The sequence below is a fragment of the Salvelinus namaycush genome, chromosome 27 (genome assembly GCF_016432855.1).
Source record: "Salvelinus namaycush isolate Seneca chromosome 27, SaNama_1.0, whole genome shotgun sequence".
Classification (NCBI taxonomy): Eukaryota; Metazoa; Chordata; class Actinopteri; order Salmoniformes; family Salmonidae; genus Salvelinus; species Salvelinus namaycush.
Window position 1 is genome coordinate 15,797,795 of NC_052333.1, and position 6,418 is coordinate 15,804,212.

Here is a 6,418-nt window from a genome sequence, read left to right on the forward strand (position 1 = left end):
CCACCACTACACAACTACACCCTGGACCCCACCACTACACAACTACACCCTGAACCCCACCACAACTACACCACAATACCCTGAACCCCACCATAACTACACCCCAACACCCTGAACCCCACCACAACTACACCACAATACCCTGAACCCCACCATAACTACACCCCAACACCCTGAACCCCACCACAACTACACCCTGAACCACACCACAACTACACCCTGAACCACACCACGACTACAACACAACACCCTGGACCCTATAACCACACGGTCTTGTTCAGTAGGCAGTAAACAGAAGAAGGTTATTCAAAAATGAGAGGTTCTGAATTTTTCCAATGATAAACAAAAAATATATAATTCTGTGGCAAACTGTTTTTCTACAGTCTGACTTCCTGAACACGACCCTGGTAAACACCCTGGACCTACTGGTCACTACAGGTCTCTGATCAATACAGACTGATTGATCACTACTGATAAATGATCAATTGATCAGTTGGACTCTTGCTGATCTGTACCGCAGTCTCCTACTCGGGTGGAGGGAGGGGAGTGTGAGGGGTCTTTTTTCTCTGACAGAACTCTGTGAGTCTAGCCTCCCTCCAACACTATCCTTCCCTTCCAGAACCCTCCTCTCCAACATTACCCTCCCCTTCCAGACCCCTCCTCTCCAACACTATCCTTCCCTTCCAGAACCCTCCTCTCCAACATTACCCTCCCCTTCCAGACCCCTCCTCTCCAACACTATCCTCCCCTTCCAGACCCATCCTCTCCAACACTATCCTCCCCTTCCAGAACCCTCCTCTCCAACATTACCCTCCCCTTCCAGACCCCTCCTCTCCAACACTATCCTTCCCTTCCAGACCCCTCCTCTCCAACACTATCCTTCCCTTCCAGACCCCTCCTCTCCAACACTATCCTTCCCTTCCAGACCCCTCCTCTCCAACATTACCCTTCCCTTCCAGACCCCTCCTCTCCAACATTACCCTTCCCTTCCAGACCCCTCCTCTCCAACATTACCCTTCCCTTCCAGACCCCTCCTCTCCAACATTACCCTTCCCTTCCAGACCCCTCCTCTCCAACATTACCCTCCCCTTCCAGACCCCTCCTCTCCAACATTACCCTCCCCTTCCAGACCCCTCCTCTCCAACATTACCCTCCCCTTCCAGACCCCTCCTCTCCAACATTACCCTCCCCTTCCAGACCCCTCCTCTCCAACATTACCCTTCCCTTCCAGACCCCTCCTCTCCAACATTACCCTCCCCTTCCAGAACCCTCCTCTCCAACATTACCCTCCCCTTCCAGACCCCTCCTCTCCAACACTATCCTTCCCTTCCAGAACCCTCCTCTCCAACATTACCCTCCCCTTCCAGACCCCTCCTCTCCAACACTATCCTCCCCTTCCAGACCCATCCTCTCCAACACTATCCTCCCCTTCCAGAACCCTCCTCTCCAACATTACCCTCCCCTTCCAGACCCCTCCTCTCCAACACTATCCTTCCCTTCCAGACCCCTCCTCTCCAACACTATCCTTCCCTTCCAGACCCCTCCTCTCCAACACTATCCTTCCCTTCCAGACCCCTCCTCTCCAACATTACCCTTCCCTTCCAGACCCCTCCTCTCCAACATTACCCTTCCCTTCCAGACCCCTCCTCTCCAACATTACCCTTCCCTTCCAGACCCCTCCTCTCCAACATTACCCTTCCCTTCCAGACCCCTCCTCTCCAACATTACCCTCCCCTTCCAGACCCCTCCTCTCCAACATTACCCTCCCCTTCCAGACCCCTCCTCTCCAACATTACCCTCCCCTTCCAGACCCCTCCTCTCCAACATTACCCTCCCCTTCCAGACCCCTCCTCTCCAACATTACCCTTCCCTTCCAGACCCCTCCTCTCCAACATTACCCTCCCCTTCCAGACCCCTCCTCTCCAACATTACCCTTCCCTTCCAGACCCCTCCTCTCCAACATTACCCTTCCCTTCCAGACACCTCCTCTCCAACATTACCCTTCCCTTCCAGACCCCTCCTCTCCAACATTACCCTCCCCTTCCAGACCCCTCCTCTCCAACATTACCCTCCCCTTCCAGACCCCTCCTCTCCAACATTACCCTCCCCTTCCAGACCCCTCCTCTCCAACATTACCCTCCCCTTCCAGACCCCTCCTCTCCAACATTACCCTCCCCTTCCAGACCCCTCCTCTCCAACACTTGGACTAGAGGATGAGCGGGGATGATCCTAAAGAGGCAGAAGTCTACAACCCACAAAATGTTGGACAGTGTTATTCAGGAAGGTGCAATGGTACAGAACGTGCACATAGGAGTACAGACGTGACAACGAGCATTGGTAATCATGTCAACTCCATACGTTACATTTCTATCTGCCAAGTTTTAACCGTCTTGCCCTTCTCACCACACCTCTGGACAACGCATCACTCTGGGTGGACTTCATCTCAACCAATCACCATCTCAACCAAACCACCTCTGTGTGACCGTGCTGTAAGTCAACCTGCTTCGACCAATGGACACCCAGCCTGTGAACGCCAAAAGGAGGATTCTGGCAAGTGTAGTGATTCTGGGTATGAGCAGAGAGGATGCTGGGATAGCTCTCTGAGACTCGTATCTACGGAGGGGACACCACTAAACCCCGCCCATCCAGGTGCAAACGGAAAACCAGTACAAAACTGAACATTTGATGTTTTTTCTGAGAACTTGCCATTTGAGACTCAGTTTTTGTTTGTAAAGAGAATGTTTTGCAATGATGGCAAAAAAAGAATTACAATATGGCAACTCCCCTTCGGATTGGAGTTGGCCAGTAACACATTTTTATTTTTATTTTATCTCTTTTTTCCAGTGCTTATTGTAATTGTCCATGCTTGTCTATCCAGAGAGGGAGATTAGATCTGTGTATCTCTCCTTTTGAAAATAATGAAAGCAAACTGTTACTGTTGGACAGAAATGGACTGTCTCTGTCAGAAGCACAGCATCTGATGACATCAAGTTGTTTTTGTATGCTACATCACTGGAACATGTGTACTCAGGGCCTCTTGTGCACTGTGTGACTGTGGAACACACAGGCCTGGTTCCAAGCTGACCACTAGCCCCTTGACCACTGAGCAACTCCTGAGTCCCCCTCAAAGAAATGAAAGCGAGAGGTTTGAGCCTAAGTGACGATCATGCGTCTTAAAAAATAAATACATCTGGAGCAGTGGAAACAAGTAACATGGCAGATACTTCACACAGTCTACAGGATGGAGATCGAGGGCAAGGTTACTGTTAATTACACTGTATTTTCAGATGTTCAAGGGAGAGTTAAGAAGTGGGCCTTGAGGTCTGGGGCTAATGGAAGAAGGTCAGTGCTAGAGATCAATTTGAGGGCAAGATATAGCTATGTTACTGCTATGTTACCTACCATGACCGTTCTTATCCCCGGTGTTCCCGGGGATAAGGGGTCAGGGCTAGGGGCCAGTGGTGGGTTTGGGATGAGGCCTGTCAGTGTGTAAAGTCTCAGACAGACAGAGGTGTATCATATATAATATGGGTGTTTGACTCAGATGCTGCTGGTGCTGAGTTGTGAAGCTGACTGACCTCCAGGGTTGGAGTCAATTCCTTCTCAAAAATGGAATTGATCCCAACCCTGCTGAACTCACTACATGGCAGTGATACTAACAGCCTCTCTTTGACAGATGGTCTAACAGGAGTTTTATGTTGAAGAAAATAAATAATGAATAAATAAATATAACATAAATAAAAGTAACATAGTAAATGTGCTCTGATTTTCTCTACAGTGGAATTTGTTCGTGTGTGTAATCCTCACCCTGACCAGCAGATGTCGCTGGCGAGCCGTGTAGGTTGATCAAGGTTTGAGATGCTCGCCCAAATCTGGACCCCATCAACAATATCTTATATATTCTTTATGTGCAGGTCATTTTACTTTGAGAAAATATAAGTATGATTATTTTCATCCAAGCTGCAATAAGGATCAAATGTATTAAAACCTCCAACTTCCATATATTTCCTTTTAAAATTAGGATATGGTTTAATATCCTTTACCAGTAAGTGGACAAATGATCAACTGTAAAATTATTACTTTAGGGATATACCTATGGGATAGACCTACCACAATCTGACCATCTCTATGAAATAGCCCTCAGCAGCAGTGATATTACCGCAGTTTCCACATTCAGATAAAGTGATGGAGGGGTTGTTATGTTACTTAGCTTGCCCTGGCATGGAGCATACTTCCCTCCTCAAATAAGATTCAACTTTTATAAAGCTATTCATATGTTTCGTTTCTGTCCAGATATTGCAGTTAATTGGTGATGTCTTCTCGCTTATGAATAAGTAACGGGACTGGGGATTTTCCGTCAGGCAGTAAACTGGATAGTTGTGCGCAGTGCTGAAAAAGCAGGGTTGCCAGTTTGGAGAAAATGTACATATGGGGGTAGAACGTGAGGGTCTTGGTATCCATGTTGGGGAATTTGATGAGATGGGAGATGTATATTTAAAGGTTGGATGTGTTCGATAAAGTAACACAAGGGCTGTAAGGGGAAAAAATTGCTAGGACGGTTTAATTTAAATTGCCTCTGGTGCAACTCAAATCTGCATGATAGTTGCAGTGGATGTACTGTGTGTGTGTGTGTGCTCAAGTGTCTTTTGCATGACAAGACTATGTTAGCCCGCTGATCTAAAGCCTAGGGAAATAAAACCTAATGCTGTTCAAATGCAATTTAAGCCAATGTATGCCCTTTGATTTTTGAAGAATATTGAATAATATTTAATGAGCTTACAATTTATTTATTTTTAAACTAAGCACCTATTGTTCCATTGGTAGCGTTTTTGTTGTCATATTAGACAATAAGCTACAACAAACAACAATTTTAAATATTTAATTACAAAAGTAAAACTCCTTGACCACAACAGAGTACTACTTAACATACACTATATATACAAAAGTATGTGGACACCCCTTCAAATTAGTGGTTTTGGCTATTTCTGCCACACCCGTTGCTGACAGGTGTATAAAATCGAGCACACAGCCATGCAATCTCCATAGACAAACATTGACAGTAGAATGGCCTTACTGAAGAGCTCAGTAACTTTCAACGTGGCACCGTCATAGGATGACACCTTTCTAACAAGTCAGTTTGGCTAGAGCTGCCCCAGTCAACTGTAATTGCTGTTATTGTGAAGTGGAAACGTCTAGGAGCAACAACGGCTCCACCGCGAAGTGGTAGGCCACACAAGCTCACAGAACGGGACCGCCAAGTGCTGAAGTTCGTAGTCTGTAAAAATCGTCTGTCCTCGGCTGCAACACTCACTCCCGAGTTCCAAACTGTCTCTGGAAGCAAAGTCAACACAATAACTGTTCGTAGGGAGCGTCATGAAATGGGTTTCCATGGCCGAGCAGCCGCACAAGCCTAAGATCACCATGCGCAATGCCAAACGTCTGCTGGAGTGGTGTAAAGCTATTGGACTATGGCGCAGTGGAAACATGTTCTCTGGAGTGATGAATCACTCTTCACCATCTGGCAGTCCAACGGACGAATATGGGTTTGATGGATGCCAGGAAAACGCTACCTGCCCCAAAGCATAGTGCCAACTGTAAAGTTTGGTGGAGGAATAAGGGTCTGGGGCTGTTTTTCATGGTTCAGACTAGACCCCTTAGTTCCAGTGAAGGGAAATCTTAACGCTACAGCATACAATGACATTCTAGACGATTCTGTGCTTCCAACTTTGTGGCAACAGTTTGGGGAAAACCCTTTCCTGTTTCAGCATGACAATGCCCCCGTGCACAAAGCGAGGTCCATACAGAAATGGTTTGTCGAGATCGGTGTGGAAGAACTTGACTGGCCTGCACAGAGCCCTGACCTCAACTCCATCGAACACCTTTGGGATGAATTGGAACGTAGACTGCGAGCCAGGCCTACTCGATCAACATCAGTCCCGAACTCACTAATGCTCTTGTGGCTGAATGGAAGCAAGTCCCTGAAGCAATGTAGGAACATCAAGTGGAAAGCCATCCCAGAGGAGTGGAGTCTGTTATAGCAGCAAAGGGGGGGGACCAACTCCATATTAATGCTCATGATTTTGGAATGAGATGTTTGTCATGTAGTGTAAGGTAGCTACTGCATGTGCACATTTTCCAGACTGCAGCTGAGTTAGCCCTTGGTCATGACTCTCAGGTCCATCACATTACACACGAGTTGTTGGAAGAAGGCGGCTTCTGTAGGGGGGGTTCTGTTAAGAGCCACAACGCTTGGTCTGAACATTAATATTCATTGCTTGTGGTGCGGTTTTGGAAGCACAAGGAACTTATCTTTCATATCAGTGAGAAATAATAATAATAATAAAAAAGGTTAAATTGATACACACCTTTTATAGTTTAACAGGCTCAAACAGTGTGTATTTAGCATCTTTGAAATGAT